Genomic DNA, 23,652 nt, shown 5'->3' with positions numbered 1-23,652 from the left:
GAAAAAATTGGGGTCTATTAGACCCTAGATCTCTCCTCTGTTCTCAAAGCATCTGACCACACCAAGATCGGTGTGATAAAATGCTTTCCCAATTCCCAATGGCGCTGTTTGCATCCGGCAAAATCTAAGTCATGAAATGCTCGTAGCTTCCGGTTTCTTAGGCCATAGAGATGTTTGGAGCCATTCTGGTCTCTGATCAGCTCTATGGTCAGCTGGCTGAATCACCGGCTGCATTCTCAGGTTCCCTGTTGGGACAGGAGAGCCAGAGAAAAACATGGAAGATGATGGGGGGGGGGGTGCATTCCCTCCCACTGCTTGTTAAAGCAGTCTAGAGGCTAATTAGCCACTAGGATTGCTTTTACATGAAAGCCGACCGCTGGCTGAAAAGAATGATACTAAGATGATACCCAAACCTGCAGGCATCATTCTGGTATAACCACTCAAAGTCCAGCAACATACCAGTATGTTGCTGGTCTTGTTGGGCATATATTGTAAACTTTTTTTTCATGCAGCCTGTGGGCTGAACGAAAAAAAGAGATCGATCAGTGGGTATGCCCACCATTAGAATACCTCCCTTCATCCACCCACTTCTAATGATGGGCATACATGCACCATTTATATATGCCGAAGCATGGGGGCATCCTCCCGCAAAAGGTAGGAGCAAATTGCTCCTCCGCCCACTGCTGCCCCCACGCTTCAGCATATATGCTGAAGTATATAACTGTGGTGGTGAAATCACCTCCGACAGCGCTGGAGTCACAGCTTTATGTATCGTGGGAGCAAATGCTGTTGCTGTCAAGATAAATAAATCCGCGCTGCAAATGAATGGCGTACCTGCTAAGCAAATGATGGTTAACAATAAAACAAAGTAACATTACAGTATAACATTAAGACTTACCATACCTGCAAAGCAAGTACAAAAAAAACATAGTAAAAAATAAAACATTTAACACAACCTGTGCCTAAAATATATATATATATGCCGAAGCATGGGGGCATCCTCCCGCAAAAGGTAGGAGCAAATCGCTCCTCCGCCCATTGCTACCCCCACGCTTCGGCATATATGCTGAAGTATGTAACTGTGGTGGTAAAATCACCTCCGACAGCGCTGGAGTCATGGCTTTATGTATCGTGGGAACAAACGCTGTTGCTGTCAAGATAAATAAATCCGCTCTGCAGCTTAATGGCGTACCTGAAAACAAAAAAATGGTTAACAATAAAACACAGTAAACCGTAAAGTATAAAAAAATTGCATACCTATAAATCAAACATGATAAAAACATAATAGCAATAAAACATTGCAGAATAGAATACAGTAAAAAAAAGAGCAGAACAATAGAGAGAATAGAGAGAGAACAATAAAACGACAACTATTTTTGTTTTTTTTATTTCATTTTTTTTGTGGTTTTTTTTTTTTTTGTAACTTTTATAACTGTAACCGTTTCCAGGTTCGGGTCTCTCAAAATGCGATGGCATCTTGGGAGACCCTGTGAAAGTGTGTCCTAGTCTGTGCAGTGCTGTACCCTACGCTAAAACTCAACTAGTGTATGGTAGCGTTCAAAACATTCACCAATGCAAAGACCAGGATTGTCAGGATTGTCGGGACAGGAGGGACAATAATAGCGGGTGTCACGCCTATATCCTCGGTTTCTGCAGACACAACATTTTCTTTGGGGGGCTCGTTGGGTAGGGGTATGCGGGAGGACATAAGGAAAATGCCTCTCATGCAGCCGACTTACTGCATTTGGATTGGGAAGGTGAGGTGGAGCACCGTCTGGAAACAGAAGGGCTCTGACGATCTCTTAATGGAATTTAAGGAAGGATCCAGTCCATCCTGAAGCTCTGTATAGCACATGAGCGTTCAGCAAAGCCAATTGAAATAAATATACAGACACTTTTTTATACCAGCGTCTGGCCTTACGGGCAACTAGGTACGGCGCCAACAACTGGTCGTTGAGGTCCACCCCTCCCATATTTTGGTTATATTCGTGGACACAGAGGGGTTTCTCCACAACACCAGTCACCGTAGCAATTTGGACCGTCGTGTCTGCATGAAGGAAGGTAAGAACGAAAACATTCTTATTATCCCTCCACTTCACAGCGAGCAAATTATTACACTGCAAGCAGGCTCTCTCCCCCAGCCTAAGACGGGAATCTACAAGCCGCTGGGGAAAGCCCCGGTGATTAGGTCGCACGGTGCCACATGCTCCAATCTGATGATCAAAAAGGTGACTAAAAAGTGGCACGCTCGTGTAATAATTGTCCACATATAATTGGTACCCCTTTCCGAATAAGGGTGACACCAAGTCCCACACAATCTTGCCAGCGCTTCCTATGTATTCAGGGCAGTTTGTTGGCTCTACGTGACTATCTTTGCCCTCGTAAACCATAAAACTACATGTATAGCCTGTGGCCCTGTCACAGAGCTTATACATCTTGACCCCCTTATCTGGCACGCTTGCTGGGAAGGTACTGTTTGAATGACAAGCGCCCAGAAAACTTCATCAGGGACTCCTCAACGCAGACAACTTGATGGGGAGTAAACAAGTCTGCAAAATGTTGGTTGAAGTGGTTTACGAGGGGTCGAATTTTGTAGAGCCGATCGTATTCAGGGTCTCCACGAGGATGACAGAGTTCATTGTTGTTGAAGTGCATGAACCGCAAAATCTGCTCATATTGTGCTCTGGCCATGGAGGCAGAGAACAAGGGCATATGGTGAATTGGGTCAGTGGACCAATATGACCGCAACTCGCTCTTTTTAGTTATGCCCATGTTGAGGGAAAGGCCCAGAAAGAGCTTAAATTCGGAGACCGTAATTGGTCTCCAATCTCTGGCAAGAGAGGACTGGGGAATAGTGGCGATGTGTTGACCAGCGTATAAATTGCTTTGGTCCACAATAGATCTATAGAGATCTTCGGTGAAAAACAGCAAATAAAAATCCAGTGGCGTAAAATCAACTGTTTCCACATGAATGCCGGGTTGGCCAGGGAATTGGGGAAGTACGGGCGCTGCAGAAGTGGTGGGTTCCCAATTCGGATTGGCAAATGCAGGAGGAAGGGCACTATGGGCACGAGGGGCCTGTGTTCGTCTTTTTGGTGGCAGCGGGACACTACTTGTGCTTGCCACCTCCCCAGCTTGAACTGCACTTATGGGACTCGCCACGTCACCAAGTATTACTGCAGTGCTGGATGTACGACCAGGGTGTACTAGGCCGCTGGTGCTTGCCAGTTCACCAGAAGGAATAGCGGTGCTAGTACTGCTCTGCTCCATACAAGGGACCTGCGGTTCTTGCACATCAAGGACAGAAGAAGAAGTTTGGGGTCTGGTACGCCTGACCTTGGCAGGGACCACAACTCCGTCGTCAGAGCTATCTGTCATGGAGCCGCTGCTGTCTACAGGTTCGTATTCTGAGCCTGAATCTGACAGATGAGTGACTTCCACTTCACTATCGGTCATGCTCAGAAACGTGTAGGCCTCTTCACTAGTGTATCTTCGATTTGCCATTTTGGGCTCTAAATTTAGTGGTACGCTAGTGAGACTCACAGGCAAAAAAGCTCCCGACTGTTAGCGACTGTATCAAAACGCTACCAAAAAACTGTTAGCGATCGCAGGGATCAGGCCTGACTCTGCGAACGCTGCAGTTATGTGTTTAGTGTTTTGTAAGTGACAGTGATTGATCGATACTGCACTTGGGTAGGCTGGGCAGTGCTGGGCCGAGGGGCAAAACACAGGTGCTAGCAGGTATCTGGGCTGATCCCGCTGCGTTTTTGGGGAACCTAAACTGCTGGGGACGCTAGTATAGATCTGATCAGATCAGATATTGATTCGTTCAGATACTATACCACTAAGGGAGGTGTATGGGTGTTAGCGGTACTGGCACTAACCTGACGCTGCCTGGGGTGACGCAGACCTTATCTGACCCTAAAAACTTAACTTATATCACCGCCGGGCAATTAGGGGGTTAAACCTTTTATTAGGTAATAAACGGCGGGTGCCCTAAAACTATAATAAACAAACTAACTAACCTGCGTCACCCGTAACACTTATACGGTGATCCCTGGTGAATGGGTTAACTAGGGGGCAATCAGGGGGTTAAAACCTTTATTAGGTGGTATATAGGGGTCCCTGTCGCTATAAAACACTGACGGCGAACCTATATACTTACCTCCCTAACTAGCGTCACCTGTGTCACTAATACAGCGATCAGAAAAACGATCGCTTAGTGACACTGGCGACGGGGGGTGATCACGGGGTTAAAACTTTATTGGGGGGGGTTAGGGGGGTTCTCTAGACCTAAAGGGGGCTAACCCTAACTGCCCTACCACTTATAACTGTCACAAACTGACACCAATGCAAAAAAAAAAACTGCTATTGGTGTTACTGTGACAGGGGGTACAGGGGGGTGACTTGGGGGGTGATGGGGGTGTGAAAAGTGTGCCTGCATGTTCAACTGGAAGTGTAGTGTTGATGCAAACTTACTTGATGTCTTCTCTCCTCGGCGCCGGAACAAAAAGACCGGCTCGAGGAGAGATGACATCACTTGCTCCGCTTCTGTTTATATTACAGAAGCCGAGGAAGCATTTTATTCGCCAGGAGCGATCGCGAGGGGGTGGCCACGAATGAGTGGCCTCCCCCTCACCTCTGATCGCCCCTGACCTGAATCCGACCGCCGCCGATCGGACCCCCCGCCCACGGGCAGGCAGGAATGTACAGGTAAATCCTTATGCCTGCCCGTGCCATTGTGCCGACGTACATCGGCGTGCGGCGGTCGGCAACTGGTTAAATACATTTCATAGACTCAGGACACAAATTTACAGTTTAAAAAAAGTGCACTGCCTGCCATAAGATGATGCCCTTAGCACCTGCTCAGGAAGGATGGATATTGCCCAGTCATAGTGTGCAAACTAAACAGATACGAAGTGGGTGTGCTGCCACCATACCAGAAGATAGTGCCCTTAGCACCTGCCCAGTAAGAAAAATATTAATAAGAATTCTGGTGGCTGTGGCGCTGCTTTAATACAGTATGACCTTGTGAAATATTTCCCAAATAAATAAATTATAAAGTGACATGTGCAACTCTGTAAAATGTATCATATGAATTGGTGATACTTATATAACGTGACAAGTGTAATCATATCGTATTCATATAAAGTGACAAATGTGATAATATAATTTCCAGTGTAAACTCTTACACAAGATCTTGATAAAAGTTAAATAAAAATTGTCCAAAATTTATAATATTCAAGTCCTGCAAAATGACAAACTGTCCTACAGAAATAAGCAGGTAAAAGGTGACTGGTGCCTTATTCCTCTTGGTGCTTTAAAAAGGTATCTTATAGTGCAAGTGCTCCACTCCATGCTCTTCTACTATAAGATACCTTTTTAAAGCACAAAGAGGAATAAGTCACCAATCAATTTTTACCTGCTTATTTCTGTAGGACGGTTTGTCATTTCCAAAACGGACTGTTTTACCACTAATTTTCAGGACTTGAATATTATTAATTTTGGGCAATTTTTATTTTATTATCACATTTGTCACTTTATATGAATATAAATTTACACTGTGAAGACTATATAATTACACTTGTCACGTTATATAAGTATCACCAATAAATATGATATATGTTACATTTATTAAGTACACAGAGTAGCACTTGTCACTTTATAATTAATTAATTTATTTGGGAAATATTTCACAAGGTCATACTGTATTAGAGCAGTGCCACAGCCACCAGAATTCTTATTAACAGTATTTTTCTACTCAGATCCTATTTAGGTAGGTGTCACAGTGGAGACAGCAGGTCTCACTATAATTTCAATTAACCATCAGTGCGGGACATATCCATAATCTACCTGCCCACTGGCTATTATGGTGCAAAGGACATAATTTTGTGTCAGGCAATGCATGCACTGATTATTTTAACCTTTACAGATAAAAAAAAGGGAGTGCACTGCCTACCACACAATGGTCCACTGTAATAGCCACCCTTACTTGGCAGGTGAAAAGGCGACCATCTTGTGGAAGGCAGCACACTAACTGATTTTTTGTTAACCCAGCATAAAGAACAAGAGAAGTGGTACTGTGCAGAGTCCATATATAAAGAATACAAACAGATACTGAGCATTACACCCGGCATACAGGACAAGAGAAGTGCTACTGTGCAAGGTCCATGCATATAGAATAAAAACAAATACTAAGAATTACATCCAGCATACAATATGAGAAGTAGTACTGTGCAGAGTTTATACATACAGAATAAGAACAAATACTGAGAATTACACCCAGTATACAACACAAGAGAAATGGTACTATGCAGACTCCATACATATGGAATAAAAATAGATGCTGAGAATTACACTCAGCATACAGGACAAGAGAATTGGTACTGTGCAGAGTCTATGCATATAGAATAAAAACAGATACTGAGAATTACACCGGCATACAGGACAAGAGAAGTGGTACTGTGCAGAGGGTGTGGCTGCTTGTGGAGCAGCTGAGGTCTGTGCGGTGCTGAGCTGCTCTGATGTCTGGTACAAGCCCAGGGTTGGGCTCCCCTGGGCGGGGATCTCTCCCAGGAGAGTCCCAGGCTTTCTGGCCTACACAAGGACTGTCAGGTGAAGCTGCGGTTGGTGGTGAAGCAGGAGGACAGAGTCCTGGAAATGGGAAGACACTTGCAGAGACTGTAAGTAGACGTGGAAATGTTTGTATGAAAAGTACCGATAATACTGATAAGAGGAAGTCTGGTGATGTTATTCAGCAAAAGTGTTCTCAGTCCATCCAGCCATTGCAGGCCCAGCACAGTGCAGCTCAGTCTGTTCAGAGACATAATATTATTGCTCAGCACAGTCCAAACTCTGAAAGTGCAACTCAATCCAGCCTGTCATTGCAGTCAATGCAAACCCCGCAGAGTGGAGCTCATTCAGTTCAGCGACATACTAATGCCACCCAGTATAGTCCAAGTTCTGGAAGCGTGGTCCAAGGGAGTCATCCACAGCAAGCTCCGCAGAGTGCAGCTCATAGAGCTCAGAGTGGAGCAGAGACATCAGTTTCTCCCAGTACTCCTCGCCAATACACCAGAACTTCCTTAGAACAGAAAACCATTAAAGAGAACTTACAACAGTGTGTAATGGTGGGCAGCAGCCAGGAACGTTCATCGCGCTCTAAGCTGCAGCAAAATAAAGAAGAGGGTGGTAATAATTTTCCACAATCTGCCCCAGTGAAACCATCTACACCCAGCAGAGACCCTCAGCCCAGCACTGGTAATGGGAAGGTGGATCAGGATTTCAAGCGTCCTGCAGCCGCGAAGCAGAAGGAGTTAAAGTCTGAACCTGTGCTGCACCTGGCTGATAAAATTCCTTCCCTGGTAAAAAAAATGGAGACCCTGAGAAAAGCCAAGGCTAGAATCCAGAAACAGATTGGCTCTGTATATAGATTTAAAGCTGCCAACCCCAGGAAGGAATTTTTTTATATCAGCAAACTGAATTCCCTGGGCATTGAACTGGCTGGTGTGTCAAAGGACATTGATGCTGTTCTGGAAGAACTGGGACCAGTGGCGGAGGTGTACCGGAAGGGAAGACTGTGCAGCCTCTGGAGGACAGTGAGGTTGGAGCAGATTCTCCTGCTGGACTTCCAGCTCTGGAGGATAGTGGGAACATCAGTTTAACCCAGCAGACATTCACAGTACCGGAGACTCAAAGGAGTGATATGGTGGACTCCCAGCACATGGATTGTGACAACAGCGCTGCTGCCACTAGTACTCCTGGTGGGAGCCATGCTGGGGTGACTGGTGTTCATGGTGGGAGTAACACTGAGGTAACTAGTAATGATGCTGCTAGTAATGATATGATGTGCAGTGATGATGTCACTAATCATGTGGTGAATAATTCTGATGTTAATAATACTAATGGTGGTATATCTGAATGGGGTCATCAGCAGTCTGAGAGCTCTGAGAATGTGGCGATGGAGGAGTCAGTTCAGAATAACCCTCAGGACTTCCACCCCCCCCCCCCCTTGGTGGATCCACCACCTGCTCCACAAGGGAATGCTGGTTTATCTGGTCATGTCCCTCCTCAGAATGCCTGGAGCCATGGGGCCCCTTCTTTTTCCACCAGTAACAGTTATACTGGTTAGGCCTTTAAGAGGAGAAATGTGGTCAGATTTAAGCATAGGGGTTCCAGAGAGGAGCTCCCTGATAGGAGGTTTGTAGTAAGGGAGTTGCTGTGTCAGCAGATGGGGTTTGCGCCTGCAGACATACTGGCAGTCATCAATCTCCCTGACAGACAAGGTTATGATGTCAGCCAGCTTTAAGCTCATGTCTGACTTAGACAGGTTCTGGGCCAGCTTCAGTAGGTTGCGGGACAAAGAGGGTTGGAGGAATTTTATCTTTATTCCCATCTCCAAACCTGACACAGCAAATGTTAAAATCATTTTCTGGAATCAGTCTGTGCCCCCCCCCCCCCCCCCCCCAGGATATTGTCATCTGGCTTAGAAGACATTGTGAAATGGTTTCTTAGTTGACAAAAACTAAAGACAGTGATGGGATCTGGACTGGTGGTTGGAGGGATCTTGTTAAGTTGAGGCAAAGTAACATTGTTACCCATCAGCTGCCAAACTCTTTTTTTCATTGGGCGGGAGAGAGGAGTTTGCTTCTATGCAGGTCAGCCCAGGTTATGTTTTAAATGTGTTTAATCTGGCCATGTGGCGAGTGTTTGCAGGACCTTGAAGTTTAATCTTTGTGGGGAGGTTGGCAACATCAGTTCTACCTGCAAGAAGGTTAAGTGCAATCTGTGTGGTGGGCTTGGCCATTTCCACAGGGATTGCCCGGAGGCCTTCCATAATAAGGATGTGGAATCTATAGACAATTAATTGTTGACTGCAGCAGAACAACTAGAGGAGGAAGCCTTAATAAATGGGCTATATTGACTAGGGAGGAGGTGGTCCCAGAGGTCCAGGAGACTACCCCCAGACGGGCAGACAGTGTTCAGCAGACTGAGGAGCAGCCGGCTGCACGCTCTTCTTCTGTTCCAGTTCCTGTCTCTGTGAAGATCACTGGTCAGAAGAGGAGGAATACAAAAAGATAAGGTACCCGTAAACCCGAAAGTGACTGGACATTAGTGTAGAAGCCAGCTAAAAAAGTGAAAGGGGCACCAGAAGTGGGTACGGCAGTTTCTGCCAATAGGTATGAAGTGTTATCAGATTCGGATGCTGACTCCTATTCTCTAGAGGCCCACTGGAGAGAACTGGAGCAGGAATTAAAAAGAGTGGAAAAGGAGTATGCGACTGGCTCAGAGGATGACCTGCCCACTAAAAGGCGGCGGCCCCCTGATCCTGTATCCGCAGAATCTGATATGGAAACTGGTAGTCGGCAGAGTGACTCCGATTCTGACATATAATGATGGGGGTCTTTTTTTTTTCCCTCTTTGCTGTGATGGCAAATTTTTCTCTAAACATTGTCTCCAGCAATGTGAACAGCATTAAAAACAAGGCATGCCGTTTTTGAATATCTCAGGTACCTGGACGCTGATGTCTATTTTTTTTACAAGAGACACTTCTAACATCTGTTGGACTTATGCGCGAGGCAGAGGGGGAGTGGCACACGGGACCCTCATTTTGGTCTTTGGCTGTGGAGTCTTATGCGGGTGTTGCCATCCTTTTTAGTACTAAGAATGTGACGGTGCACAGACTCACTGAGGTGTCAATGGGAAGGAATGGGAAGATGTCTTGTATTGGAGGTAACAATTCATGGCAGGAGACTTCGATTAATTCATTTATTTGGGCCTCAAACAATATCAGGAAGAATCGGGTCATTTAATGATGTGAAATCATATCTTTTTACATCAGTCCCTGTGGTTATGGTAGGAGACTTTAATGTCGCTAGGACACTAAGTGACCGTTCTTCTGGTAGGGTGGTGGGTAGTGACTCCAAAGTTCTTAATCGTATTATTTTGCAAACCGGTTTAAGTGATATTTTTGCACAAAATGGCAGGAAGCCAGGCTTCACCTTCTTTCGCGGTAATATCAAAAGCAGACTAGATATGGCACTGGTAAGTCCTACAGAATTGGTGACCAATATGAGTGAGAAGCTGGTACCTTACTCAGATCATGTGGCCCTCTACTTTTGTCTGGGAACCTGTAAGCATCCTGATATGGGCAGGGGGCTATGGAGGCTCAACTCTAATCTCTTAGAAGATGTATCTGTTCAGCAACAAGTACAGAACCTCTTGCAACACCATGCAGAGAGACTAGAATTCTATGGCTGTACTGCGGATTGGGGGGAGGATGTTCATCTCTTCTCTCTTGAGGAAGTTGTCAGCTAAAATGGGGAAAAGTAGATATAGCCATTATCTCAGGCTGAGGAAAGAGCTGGAGTCGCTTTATTCAGGCGGGTTAGAGGCAGGGAGGAAAATTGATCAAGTAAAATCTGAGCTAAGTCAATATCAATATAGCAGATACAACTCCCTGGTATTTGAACAGGATTATGGATCCCCAGGGACACCTGATCCCTTGAAAATTGTAGGGACAAGGTGAATAGGAAGTTAATAATGGGCCTGGAAGATTCCCAGGGGATTTTGCAGGAGTCTCAAGAGGGTATTCTGGGAGTGGTAAGATCATACTATGCTGACTTGTTTCGGGAGAAGGGTTTGGATAAAAAGAAGATGGCACAGTTCTAATGCCCCGTACACACGGTCGGACTTTGTTCGGACATTCCGACAACAAAATCCTAGGATTTTTTCCGACGGATGTTGGCTCAAACTTGTCTTGCATACACACAGTCACACAAAGTTGTCGGAAAATCCGATCGTTCTAAACGCGGTGACGTAAAACACGTACGTCGGGACTATAAACGGGGCAGTGGCCAATAGCTTTCATCTCTTTATTTATTCTGAGCATGCGTGGCACTTTGTCTGTCGGATTTGGGTACACACGATCGGAATTTCCAACAACGGATTTTGTTGTCGGAAAATTTTATATCCTGCTCTCAAACTTTGTGTGTCGGAAAATCCGATGGGAAAATGTGTGATGGAGCCTACACACGGTCGGAATTTCCGACAACAAGGTCCTGTCACACATTTTCCGTTGCAAAAATCCGACCGTGTGTACGGGGCATTAGAGGTGGTTCCAGGTCCTGTTGATAATTTGGATTTTTTTCCTTTGACAGCAGAATAACGGTGGAGAAAGTTAGGGAGGCTATTGATAAATTACGTAAAAAAAAAGGCACCAGGACCTGATGGCATTGCAGCTGAATTTCATAAGAATTTTAAAGAGCTCCTAGCTCCGATTCTGGTGGATGTGTTTAAAAGTTGTTTGGAGAAACGCCTGATGCCTCCATCCATGAGAGTATCATCCTTAGTTCTGCTGTTCAAGGGTAAAGAACCTAACGACATTAAGAACTGGAGGCCTATAGCCCTTTTAAACGTAGACCGGAAGATTCTGGCAAAAATATTATTATTATATTATTATTGACAGACTGTCAGTATGGCACGGTAAAAGGGCAGAATATTTATGGTGCTCTCATTTCCTTGAGGGAAGCTTTTGAGAGGTGTAAGGTTCTTAGGCATGGGAAGTATATGGTGAGTTTAGACCAAGCTAAAGCTTTTGACAGGGTTGACCATTGGTATCTGTGGGCAACTTTGTTAAAGTATGGTATCCCAAGGTTATTTGTTGATTTTTATCTGCCCCACTTTCCAATAGCTTCAAGTTGTCTTAAGATCTTAGGGGTTATATTTATGTTATTTTCTTTCAGTTAGTCTGTTATTATGTATCTTGTTTGTTTTTACAAATAAAAATCTCCATACATATAGAATAAGAACAGATACTGAGAATTACACAGGCGTACAGGACAAGAGAAGTGGTACTGTGCAGAGTCCATACATACAGAATAAGAACAAATACAGTCTCTCACAAAAGTGAGTACACCCCTCACAGTTTTGTAAATATTTTATTATATCTTTCATGTGACAACACTGAAGAAATGACACTTTGCTACAATGTAAAGTAGTGAGTGTACAGCTTGTATAAAAGTGTACATTTTCTGTCCCCTCAAAATAACTCAGCACACAGTCATTAATGTCTAAACCGCTGGCAACAAAAGTGAGTACACCCCTAAGTGAAAATGTTCAATTTGGGCCCAAAAGTGTCAATATTTTGTGTGGCCACCATTATTTTCCAGCACTGTCTTAACCCTCTTGGGCATGGAGTTCTCCAGAGCCTCACAGGTTGCCACTGGAGTCCTCTTCCACTCCTCCACAACGACATCACAGAGCTGGTGGATGTTAGAGACCTTGCGCTCCTCCACCTTCTGTTTGAGCATGCCCCACAGATGGTCTGGAGAAATGCTTGGCCAGTCCATCACTTTTACCCTCAGCTTCTTTAGCAAGGCAGTGGTCGTCTTGGAGGTGGCAAGACACATTGGTCTTTGTACTCCTCACCTGGTTTCCGCTACATAGGCTTGACACCATCTGAACCAAATACGTTTATCTTGGTCTCATTAGACCACAGGATATGGTTCAAATAATCCATGTCCTTAGTCTGCTTGTCTTCAGCAAACTGTTTGCGAGCTGCTAAAAAAACCTCTGGGGGAACTTTCCCATAACATATTATCTGGGGTGCGCAGCACTACTACCTCTCCTTATGTGTCCTTCCCATGCTGTTTGCAGGCTTTTTATGCATCATCTTTAGATGAGGCTTCCTTCTGGGACGACAGCCATGCAGACCAATTTGATGCAGTGTGCAGCGTATGGTCTGAGCATTGACAGGCTAACCCCCACCCCTTCATACCTGCAGCAATGCTGGCAGCACTCGTACGTCTATTTCCCAAAGAAAACTGCTGGATAGGATGCTGAGCATGTGCACTCAACTTCTTTGGTCGACCATGGCGAGGCCTGTTCTGAGTGGAACTTGTCCTGTTAAACCGCTGTATGGTCTTGGCCACCGTGCTGCAGCTCAGTTTCAGGGTCTTGACAATCTTCTTATAGTCTAGGCCATCTTTATGTAGAGCAACAATTCTTTTTTCAGATCCTCAGAGTTTTTTGCCATGTTGAACTTCCAGTGACCAGTATGAAAGAGTGAGAGCGATAACACCAAATTTACCACACCTGCTCCGCCTTCAAACCTGAGGCCCTGTAACACTAACGAGTCACATCACACCGGGGAGGGAAAATGGCTAATTGGGCCCAATTTGGACATTTTCACTTAGGGGTGTCCTCACTTTTGTTGCCGGTGGTTTAGACGTTAATGGCTGTGTTGAGTTATTTTGAGGGGGCAGCAAATTTACACTGTTATACAAGCTGTACACACTCAGTACTTTACATTGTAGCAAAGTGTCATTTCTTCAGTGTTGTCACATTAACCACTTCCTGCCCACCGTATGCAGAATGACGGCTGGGAAGTGGCTCTGTTATCCTGACTGGGCATCATATGATGTCCAGCAGGATAACATGCCGGCGCACGCCCGTGGGGGCAAGCGGCGATCGCGAGTGCGGCGTGTCAGTCTGACACCCCGCATCTCCGATCCTGATAAGAAGCCTCTGTCAGAGGCTTCTTACCACGCGATCAGCTGTGACCAATCACAGCTGATCATTACGTGAACCAGGAAGTGCCGGTAAACGGCATTTCTCAGTTCGTGCTGACAGGGAGAGCCGATCAGCGGCTCTCCCTGTCAGAGGGGGGTCTGTGCTGATAATCAGCACATTGATTATCAGCACAGCCCCCTCAGATGTGCCACAACACCTTTTAAAATGTGCGCATAAGCTGTCAGTCGGTGCCCCATAAAAACACAGCTCACAGTGCCCATCAAAGTGCCAATCAGTGCCCATATCGATGCTAATCAGTGCCCACCACAGTGCTAGTCACTGCCCAGCAGTAAAACTTGTCAGTACCTCAACATCAGTGCTGCCCATTAGTGCCACCTGTCAGTGCCAATCAGTACTGCCTATCTGCCAATCAGTGCTGCCTGTCAGTGCCCATGACAACCGCCTGTCATTGCCCATCACAGCCACCAGTTAGTGCCCATCAGTGCGCCTATTGGTGCCCATCAGTGCTGCATATCAGTGCCCATCAATTCTACATATCAGTGCATCCTCATCAGTGCCCATCAGTGAAGGAGAAAACTAAATTTTAAAACCAAAACGAAGAAAAACATTTTTTTCTCATTCGTTCATTGACAGACACAGCCTTCATAACGATAGGGTTATATCGTCTCCACAGGAGTAGGACTAAGCAGAAACAAAAAATCAAAACACTTGGCCACTCCCATGGGCCATCCCCAGCCAGTATATAACCCCCTCCCTGCTCTAGGTATTTAGTTTTTTTCTGCCTAGTCAGGAGTATGGACTTAGTTCCCTGCTGGGATCGCTAGTCCTGGGAATTTTTGTTTGTTTCTTTTTTTTCCTGGATTTTTCTCCGGTGAGATCTACAATCAACTTCCGGACTGGCGATGGACTGGATACTTAGATCCAGGGGTCACCCCAGTCTGGCCAGCGAGCGCGTGCAGACTGCAGCTACGCGCTGGGTCGGCCGCGACATGGCCCCACTGGACAGGGGCTGGCCCTGCGAGTTAAACGTATCGCTAGGTCGCATACGACCGGGTCCAGGCCTGTGTCGCAGCGTTCCTCATGGCCGACACCCCCCCACTTCTGTGGTGAGGAGGATCTGTCCAGGAGCGTTACCCGCGCAGTTCGCTGGAGAGGTAAGTAAGGGTTCCCCTCCTCTCCTTCCCCGGAGTGGTGTGGGACACGGGTACTCCCTGGTGTGGTCGGTCCCTCTGGGGTTCTCCTCCACCCCCTCTTTCCTGGGTGAGGGCCCAGAGGACCCTCAGTGGTCTGGGGTGCAGGCTTCAAACCTGTAGCTGCCTAGAGACAGAGTGATTCAGTTCCCCCTTCTGGGCGGCCCTTTTTTTCCACCCTCGGGGTTGGTATTGGGGGGTATCTGGTGGTGAGGCCTGGGAGGAAGGTGAGGTCCTGGGGCTAATTGAGGTCCTGGGGCTAATTTAGGCCGCGGCTTTGCGGCTTACCAGCTGGGATCGGTCGGTCCCCCCACTTGCTCCCTACCGGCGGAGTGTGAAAATTTAGGCCACAGCTTGCGGCCTAACATTCATTCAGGGCTGGGGGTCAGCCCAGTTCCCCCACGGGCCGCCCAAAAATCTAGCCCACGGCTTTTGCGGCCTACCGCGCCCCCCCGCGGGCCGCATGCTTGCGTCGGCCGGCCAGAAATTTAGGCCGTGGTTTTTGCGGCCTACCGCGGTCCTCCCGCAGGCTGCGTGCTCGAGGTGGGTGGCCAGAAATTAGGCAGTGGTCCCTATGCGGGCCGCGTGCTCGCCGCGGGCGGTCAGAAATTTAGGCCGCCTGCTAGGCCTCGTGGCCCCCCCTTTCTTGAGGGGTGACGCTGGGGAGTCGCGCCCCCTGTGAGGGGCTCCGGTCTGTGCCTCCTAAGTAAGGGGCCGCGGTTTGTGCCCCCTAAGGGGCCACGGTTTATGCCCCCTAGGAGGAGCCACAATTTGTGTCCCCTGTGAGGGGCAGCGGTTGTATCTCCCGTGAGGAGCCATGGTTTGTGTCCCCTGTGTGGGGCCCTGGTTTGTGCCCCCTGTGAGGGGCCATGGTTTGTGTCCCCTGTGAGGGGCCACAGTTTTTGTTCCCTGTGAGGGGCCGCGGTTTGTGTCCCTTGTGAGGGGCCGCGGTTGTGTCTCCTGTGAGGGGCCCCGGTTTGTGCCCCCTGTGAGGGGCCCCGGTTTGTGACCCCTGTGAGGGGCCCCGGTTTGTGCCCCCTGTGAGGGGCTGCGGTTTTTGGCCCCTGTGAGGGGCCAGGTCTGTGTTGCCTGTGAGGGGCCTTGAGGGTGACCCCTGTGCAGGGCCTCAGTCGACACACTCTATGTGGACCTCGGAGGGGGGGTCCTGGTGGGTGGGACCCCAACCCCCCGTCCCCCCCCCTTTTAGGTGTGGCTCTTAGGCAGATAGCCTAGTATAGGGCACTCCTGCTCTCCCCTACCTCCCCTGTTGAACTATCCTATCTGACTCTGCCGCACGGAGGTGGCCACCCTGCGGGCTGGTGGCCATGCTCCCTATCCTGTCAGGGAGTTGGGATGACGACGAGAGGGCTCAAAGGGGCACTGGTTGTCACACGCACATCTGTGCGGGAACCTTTCAAAATGGTGGATGCAGCGGTGGCTGCGGGAGAGGCCCTCTTGGATAAACCGTCTTGTGTGGCGAAAGCGTTCCCTTCTCTCTCTCATTTTGACAAATTTGTCCATGAAGACTGGGAGCGTAAAAAGTGTTTTTTTGCGTTTCCAAAAACGCTGGCTGTCAGGTATTCCTTTGGGGAGTTCCCTCTTCAGAGGGGGACTGTTACACCAGTAGTGAACCCCTCTGTCCCTAGGTTGCTAGAGGCAACCATGGCTCCAATAGAGGAATCTCTGGCTTCTAAGGGTCCAGCTGGCATACCAGATGGGGGAGCAGAATCTCCCTGCCTTGGCGGCTTGGAGACCTATTGGGTAGGCACGGCGGTTTGTCCGCTAGGCCTCTTGGCTGCAGTTCCCCTGGTTGCTGAGTCTGTTGCCTCAGTGGTGCTTAGACATGTATTTTGGGGGGGTTATTTGAATGACCTCATGTTGCGTTTTGAGTTTTGTCCGGTAATAAGATCGTTTTCCAGCTGTGTTCCTCCGAACAGTTTGTCTGTTGCTTCCAATAGTCTGTCGCCAGACGGCTTGCTGTCCTCCACGGGGGGCTGTGCAAGCCCCATTGCTGCAGGGTGTGATTGTCCCGGTTCCCATGCTGGGAACAGTATCAGGGGTTTTTATTTGAACCTGGGCACAGTCTAAAAGATGGAGGGCTGGGTACATCTAATTCTGTACCTCAAGGTCATGACTTGCTTTGTGTGAGAGTTCAGGATGGAATCCGTCCACGCAGGGGTGGCGCTCCATTATGGGGTCTTTCTGACTTCTACTACATCACAAATGCTTAAGCATTCCGTTATGTGCTCGACCCCAGCACTTCCTCTGTCTGCTGTGGGTGCAGAGCATTATCGGCGCGTGGTGTGGTCCTTTGATCTGGCCATCACTCCTTGGGTGTTCATAAGGTTAAAAATTAAAAAAATTAAAAGAAAAAAACTGCGCTTGGAAAAAAAATTATATAACAAGCTGCGGTTACAAGTGAGGCACACCAAAACAAAATTTATAACAGAGAAACCGCGCTATAAACGAACAACATAATGAAAACCAATATTGTGAAGTGTAGTCCCGTGTGCAATTAATAGTCCCTTGTATGAATCAAAATAAGTCTTATCATAAATGAGTGACGTGGAATTCATCCAAAATAAATATGTGATGAAAAGGCATAAATCTGGAACACTTCGTGAGGTAATGTGCTTACCAGAAGTAAGCCAAATCGGGGCAAGTGGCTTAAACCCAGCCTGGGCCTTGAGATGATCGATCCCGTTGAGGCAGGATAAACACACTCGTCCCGTGTATTCAGTCAGAACCCCAAATGGGATAGACAGATGTAACGAAATCACAAACGAGCTCCTATTAGGAACGGTGAGGATACGTCCTGCCACAGGGGATCCAGGCTCAGCAGTGCACATATGATAGAAAGGAGCCAATAGCGTAATACTGTATAACTTCTTGATTTATTAAAAATGAAGTAGCACTTACAAGAACATGAAAAGTATAAAACGAAGGTAAAACTGAGCCGGCCGGCACTTCAGACACTCTCCCGTCCTCAATATGGCAACGTGGTGACGTCAGCACGTCCCTCCCGGACGCGTTTCGTCATACGTTGACGTTCTCAATGGGGAAGCAGGGTGGTATGTGCTAGTTAGCTGCTAGTTAGAGCTAACTCGTTCCTTGGGTCTGCGTTTTTGGCTGGCTTCTGCTGGGCTCTGCTCCCTTCCTGTTGTAGCAAATCCAGGACTTCTTTAGAAGGTGCAAAAAATTATTGCGCTATCCAGCTCCCGGAACCCCTGCAGGGGTAGTGTGCCTGTAGTATGTTACAGATGGAACTTTCCGCTAGCTGTTTTTTGCATTGGATGTCTCCAGTATGTCCAGCTCCCGGGACCCTTACAGGGGTGGTCCACCTGCAGTGGATTGTGGATGGGACTCTCCACTTGCTGCGATAGATGTCTCCTGTATATCCTATTCCGTGGAGGTATTGTGGTGCCCTCGTGCATCAGAAAATAAAAAGAGCTTTCATAGCGTAATAAAGTAAAAACACTTTATTTTCTTTTAAAAACCATGTATAGAACAAAAAAAGTCCCAAAAACTAATGAGTGCCCATCCAGTATGTGACTGGGGTAGGGCACCAACAGTTCCTGACAGATAGACAAGTATAGATTGTCACTATTCCAGAGCATAAACTGAGGTAGCGGGTATGGCAACCAGACGCTGATGCAGCGTTCCACCCTCTCGTGTACCCGGAAGTGACGTGAAGAGCATGATGCCGTCGTGCGCGCTTCGTCCTCAGCGACGTCATGTTCATAAGGTGTTGGCCCCGGATCTGGCAGGGTTACGTCAGTGGGGGTTGACGGCCCTGGGCTGCTTAGGCGATCATCTGCGCCGAATTCTCGATTACACCTAGGAACAACGTGGTTTCTATATAGACTTTCTCTGATTTCAGGCGTTGGTGGTATAGTGGTGAGCATAGCTGACTTCCAAGCAGTTGACCTGGGTTTGTTTCCGGGCCAACGCACCATTGGCGTCTATACGATCGGAAGTTTGCTTTGGTCCGGCCAGAACATTGATCTATCTGAGCCTGACCGGGCTTCAGCTCTGGCCAGCCTGTTTCTTCTCCTGGACAGACTCTAGAAGTGGCATGCGGCGTTTGTTTTATTTACTATCCGGTAGGTGGATTTCTCTGCGGATCCACATGTGGATGTTGGGTCTGATGGTATCTCCCCTTTTTTTGAGGCAAGGTCTTTTGCACAGTTCCATGTAGGCTCCCTTCGTCTTCCAGGCATAATGGGACAAATACCCATGGTCTCTGAACAATCGGATTCGGCTGAGTCAGGAAACCAGAGGTTTCCTAGTCTGGGAGCTTCGTTCTCCGCTTCTTCAGTGGGGAGGTTCCTTTCTCCCCTTGTATTGAACAGGGTGACCACCAATACCAGTCTGTCCGGGTGGGAAGACGTCCTGGGACTGAGCTCGGCCCAGGGTCATTGGACATTGGTGGAATCTGGACTACCGTGTAATATCCCGGAACTTCAATTGATCAGACTAGGTCTGGATCACGGATGGCTCGACTTCGGGGTCTTCCAGTACGGATCCAGTCGGACAGGCTACAGAGGTGGCTTATGTCCCTCACCAGGGTGAGCCAGAAAGGCTGTTGATGACCCTGGCTGTGGTCAGTATCCTTCTCCGGCGGGCAGAACGTCTAGTTCCGGTCATTTCAGACTAACGCATTCCAGGAGTGGAATGCTGTCAGACGGATACCTCAGTTGGCTAGGGTTGGGCCTTTCTCTGGGCCGAGTTTCACCAGGTCTGTCCTCGTTCCTTTTAGGTGGCTCTGTTTTTTCCTATCTCCATTTAAGGAAATAGGTCTTGAGAACCATGGAGGGCAATGGGTCGGCCTGGGTGGTCTTTTCCTGCATCTCCTGGTCTCACACTCCCTGGTGCGTGCCTTTTTGGGCTAGGGGTTAGACGTCCGTTTCCACCGGGGGGGGTTTTCTTCCACCGCCGTGGGATCAGAACTTCGTGTTTTCAGTTCCCCAAAGGCCTCTCTATCTTTTTCTCCAAATATTTAGGAGGTTCCACTGCTTATTTGGTCTCGAAAGGGAACCTCTTGGTGGCTATCACTTCTGCTTGCAGGGGGTCGTGAATGGCGGAGTTGTCTTGTCATTCACCTTACCCAGGTTAAGATGGTGTTCCTCCTTGGATTTCCACTTGAATAAGGACATTGGGTTGGCTTCTTGTGTCCCTGGACGGCACATCCTAAGGAATTGGCTTATCTGGCTGGGATGTAGTTTGGGGGATTCGGATGTAGTTGCCAGCCACTGAGTCTGTTGGGCTGGATGGTTCGGACAGATATTGTCTCTGGGCTATCCTGTCATGGATCGGTTTCATCCTTTCCCGGTTATGGCACATTCTTCTCAGGCAATTAGTGCTTCTTGGGCCTTCTGTCACCAGGCGGGTGTTGCGCAAGTTGGCAAGGCAACCACTGGTCGTCTGTGTACATTTTCACAAGTTCTACGAAGTGGATGGTTTGGCATCTGCAGATGCCTCTTTTGGCCGCAAGTTTTTTTGCAGGCCGCTGTTTTGAGGGTCTGTTCCCTCTTGAAGGGGTATCATTCAGCTTGGGTTCCAGCTTGTTCTGGGTAAAGTTTCTCTTACCTGGTTGGTGCTTGTATTAGCCTTGGGATTTTTAGTTTTCCCACCCCTCATGTTGGCACTGCTTTGGGACGTCCCTATCGTTATGAAGGCTGTGTCTGTCAATGAACGAATGAGAAAATAGGATTTTTTTACTTACCGTAAAATCAATTTCTCTGAGTTCATTGACAGACACAGCACCCACCCCTCTATGGAGTTCATTTGATACTTCTATTACTGCTTGCTACTAAACTGAATACCTAGAGCAGAGAGGGGGTTATATACTGGCTGGGGGCGGCCCATGGGAGTGGCCAAGTGTTTTGTTTTTTGTTTCTGCCTAGTCCTACTTCTGTGGAGGCGATATAACCCTATCGTTATGAAGGCTGTGTATGTCAATAAACTCAGAGAAATGGATTTTACGGTAAGTTAATAAATTCTATTTTTTTCAAAAATGTTGTTCTTTTTTAGTCTGTTTAGCCAAAAATAAAAACCGCAGAGGTGATCAAATACCACCAAAAGAAAGCTCTATTTGTGGGATCAAAATGATAACATTTTGTTTGGGTACAGTATAGCATGACCGCGCAATTGTCATTCAAAGTGAGACAGAGCTGAAAGCTGAAAATTGTCCTGGGCAGGAAGGGGCGAAAGTGCCTGGTATTGAAGTGGTTAAAAGATATAATAAAATATTTTCAAAAATGTGAGGGGTGTACTCACTTTTGTGAGATACTGTATGTTCTAAAGCGCTGCACAAACGGTTGGCGCTGGCTAAATCCTGTATAATAATAAAATAAATACTGAGAATTACACCCAGCATACAAGACAAGAGAAGCGATACTGTGTGGTGTTCATGCATATAGAATAAGAAAAGATACTGAGAATTACACCCATCATACAGGACAAGAGAAGTAGTACTGTGCGGAGTCCATATATACAGAATATGAACAAATACTGATAATTATACCCAGCATACAAGACAGGAGAAGTAGCATTGGCAGAGTCTATACATGCAGAAAAAGAACAGATACCGAGAATTACACCTAACATACAGGACTTTACCTAGGACACAATCCACTACTCTGTAAGTGTTTACACATGCTTAAAGCAGAACTTTGTGAAATAAGAATCTCATGCAAATGGGCTGTGCTCACACTGCAAGGGATAGCTGCTCATTTTGTCTAGGGATGAATGCAGAGATTCTACCCCTTTGAATCCTTTAATCTTATGGAAAATGGTGCTCCCCCACGTCTAGCGATGTAGTGTTTCTGCCATCCTCATGTCCAGAGCTGGTCTGTGGGCATGATGATGTCAGGAATAGCCCACCACACTGGACTGCGGGGGGCAGGAGCCTCAGAGACTGGAGGATTAGGTAAGTATATCTTGGCTCTGCAATCCCCTAGACAAAATCGAGCAGCTAACCCATGCAGTGCGGGCACAGCCCACTACATAGGGGAAAAAAATGTAATTAAATTTTTTAATTATTAAAAGTTTAAAAAAATCAACTGGAAAATTACCAGCAAGGAATACATTCACTTTTTTTTAGGCTAGCAGGTGTGGGAAGGCATCTAATCGCAAAGAAAAACATGCTGCTACTGCAGAGATGTGTGAAGGTACCATTAGCTTAGGTTTACATTAGAATGCAGCATGGGAAGCACAAGAGCAATGGAAAACTCATCCCAGCTTCAGTTGCTGCCATTAAGGCCCCATTCATATCTATCGATTTGGGATTGTGGGTGGAATCACTGTGATTCTGCTGTGATTTCAAGTCACACTGCAATGCTGGAAAAACGCAGGATGCGTGTTTGTGTGCCATTCATTTTTTTTTTTTTTTTTTTTTTTTTCCTTGTCAAAAGAAGTTTATTGAGTATACAATGTTATAAAGATACATAAAGTAAGTTTACAAGGATCTATAAAGTAAGCTCATTGTTTTACAGTAGGGTTTATATAGGTAAATATCATGAAATTTCAAATATTAAACATTGGGTTCACGTAAACCTAAATTAAAGATATATATAATTTCCTTAGTTACTTTTGTAGAAATTTAAATGATTTATACCTACTATACATATTGTTTACAAGTAGAGTGTATATAGGTCAAATAAATTCTGATAATGAGCTTTAATCGTAAGGTGGAGAAAAGGAAAGAGAAAGAAGAAAAAGGGTTGAAAGGTAGAGGTATGGTCCACAAGGTTGTCCCGCTCGTCAGTTTATTATTCTTTTTAGTTCTCTTTGAAGCCTGAGAATGGGTGTCTCTGTAAGTCATTTAATCTGTTACCATGGCAACAGGACAGAGTCATTGAAGTTTGACAGGAACTGTTGTTTTATCCAAGGATGCCAAAGTTTTTCAAATTTTGGAATTTGATTTTGATCGATGGCTACCATCTTAGCATGGGACATTGTATTATTCATTCTGTGAATTGTTTCTGCTAGTACCAATGTAGGAGATTTCCATGCCTTGGCCACTGTTTGTTTTGCAGCCGTTATTAGTTGGATCATAAGTTTGAATTGAGAGAGTGTTAACCATTCCGGTTTTAGATTAAGTAAAGTTAAATATGGATCTGGTTGTATTATTTTTTTAAATATTTTAGATGCAATCACGAAGACTTCCTTCCAGAAGGTTTGGATTACTGGGCACGTCCACCATATGTGTAAATATGTGCCTATTTCTGGGCATCCTCGAAAACAAAGAGCTGAGGTATTAGGTGAATATTTTGCGACTCTAGCGGGTACAAGGTACCAGCGAGTTAGGACTTTATAATTTGTCTCCAGTGCTAAGATGTTGGGTGAAGATGACTTAGATGTGAGCCATATGTTAGACCAGTCCGTGTCTTCTAAAGTTCGTCCCAGGTCCTCCTCCCACCTCTGAACGTAAGAGGGTCTATTAAGATTTGGTACTCCATATAATTGATTATAAAGTGATGAAATTGTACCTTTAGCAAATGGATCTTTTGTACAGATTGATTCAAAAATGGATAATTGGGATAATGGTGTATCCCCCTTTAGGAATGGTGTATAGAAATTTTTGATTTGGAGATATCTAAATATCTCAGAGTTTGGTAGATCATATTTTTCTCTAAGCGATGGGAATGAAAGGAATGATTTAGATGCTATGAAGTCATTTAGTGTCTGAATGCCTGATGTTGTCCAAGCTTTAAAAGAATTTGGGTAGATCCATGCCGGATAAAAGGCCGGATTTCTGATAAAAGAAAGGAGAGGATTGTGTGGAGATTGTAACTGATATTTGTTTTTTAGTTTATCCCAGAGAGATAAGAAGTGTTTAGTTATGGGATTATGAATTTTAAAGCGGTCTTTAGGTTCAAGCCATAATAAATTTGATATTAATAGAGGGTAATTTTCTGAAGCCTCT

The 23,652-nt window shown here is 46.4% G+C and overlaps 1 protein-coding gene and 1 non-coding gene across 2 annotated transcripts in view; both read left to right on the top strand.

The window, feature by feature from the left end:
* The window catches only part of AHCYL1 (adenosylhomocysteinase like 1), a 707,570-nt gene that overhangs the window by 566,204 nt on the left and 117,714 nt on the right, over positions 1 to 23,652 (top strand). The window lies entirely within an intron of this gene.
* TRNASTOP-UCA (transfer RNA opal suppressor (anticodon UCA)) lies at positions 14,800 to 14,886 on the top strand. Its single transcript has one exon. It is a non-coding gene; the product is annotated as a tRNA-Sec (tRNA).

The sequence above is a fragment of the Aquarana catesbeiana genome, linkage group LG02 (assembly GCF_042186555.1).
Source record: "Aquarana catesbeiana isolate 2022-GZ linkage group LG02, ASM4218655v1, whole genome shotgun sequence".
NCBI lineage: Eukaryota > Metazoa > Chordata > Amphibia > Anura > Ranidae > Aquarana > Aquarana catesbeiana.
The sequence above is the reverse complement of the archived record's forward strand: the minus strand, read 5'-3'. Positions and strand labels throughout refer to the sequence as shown.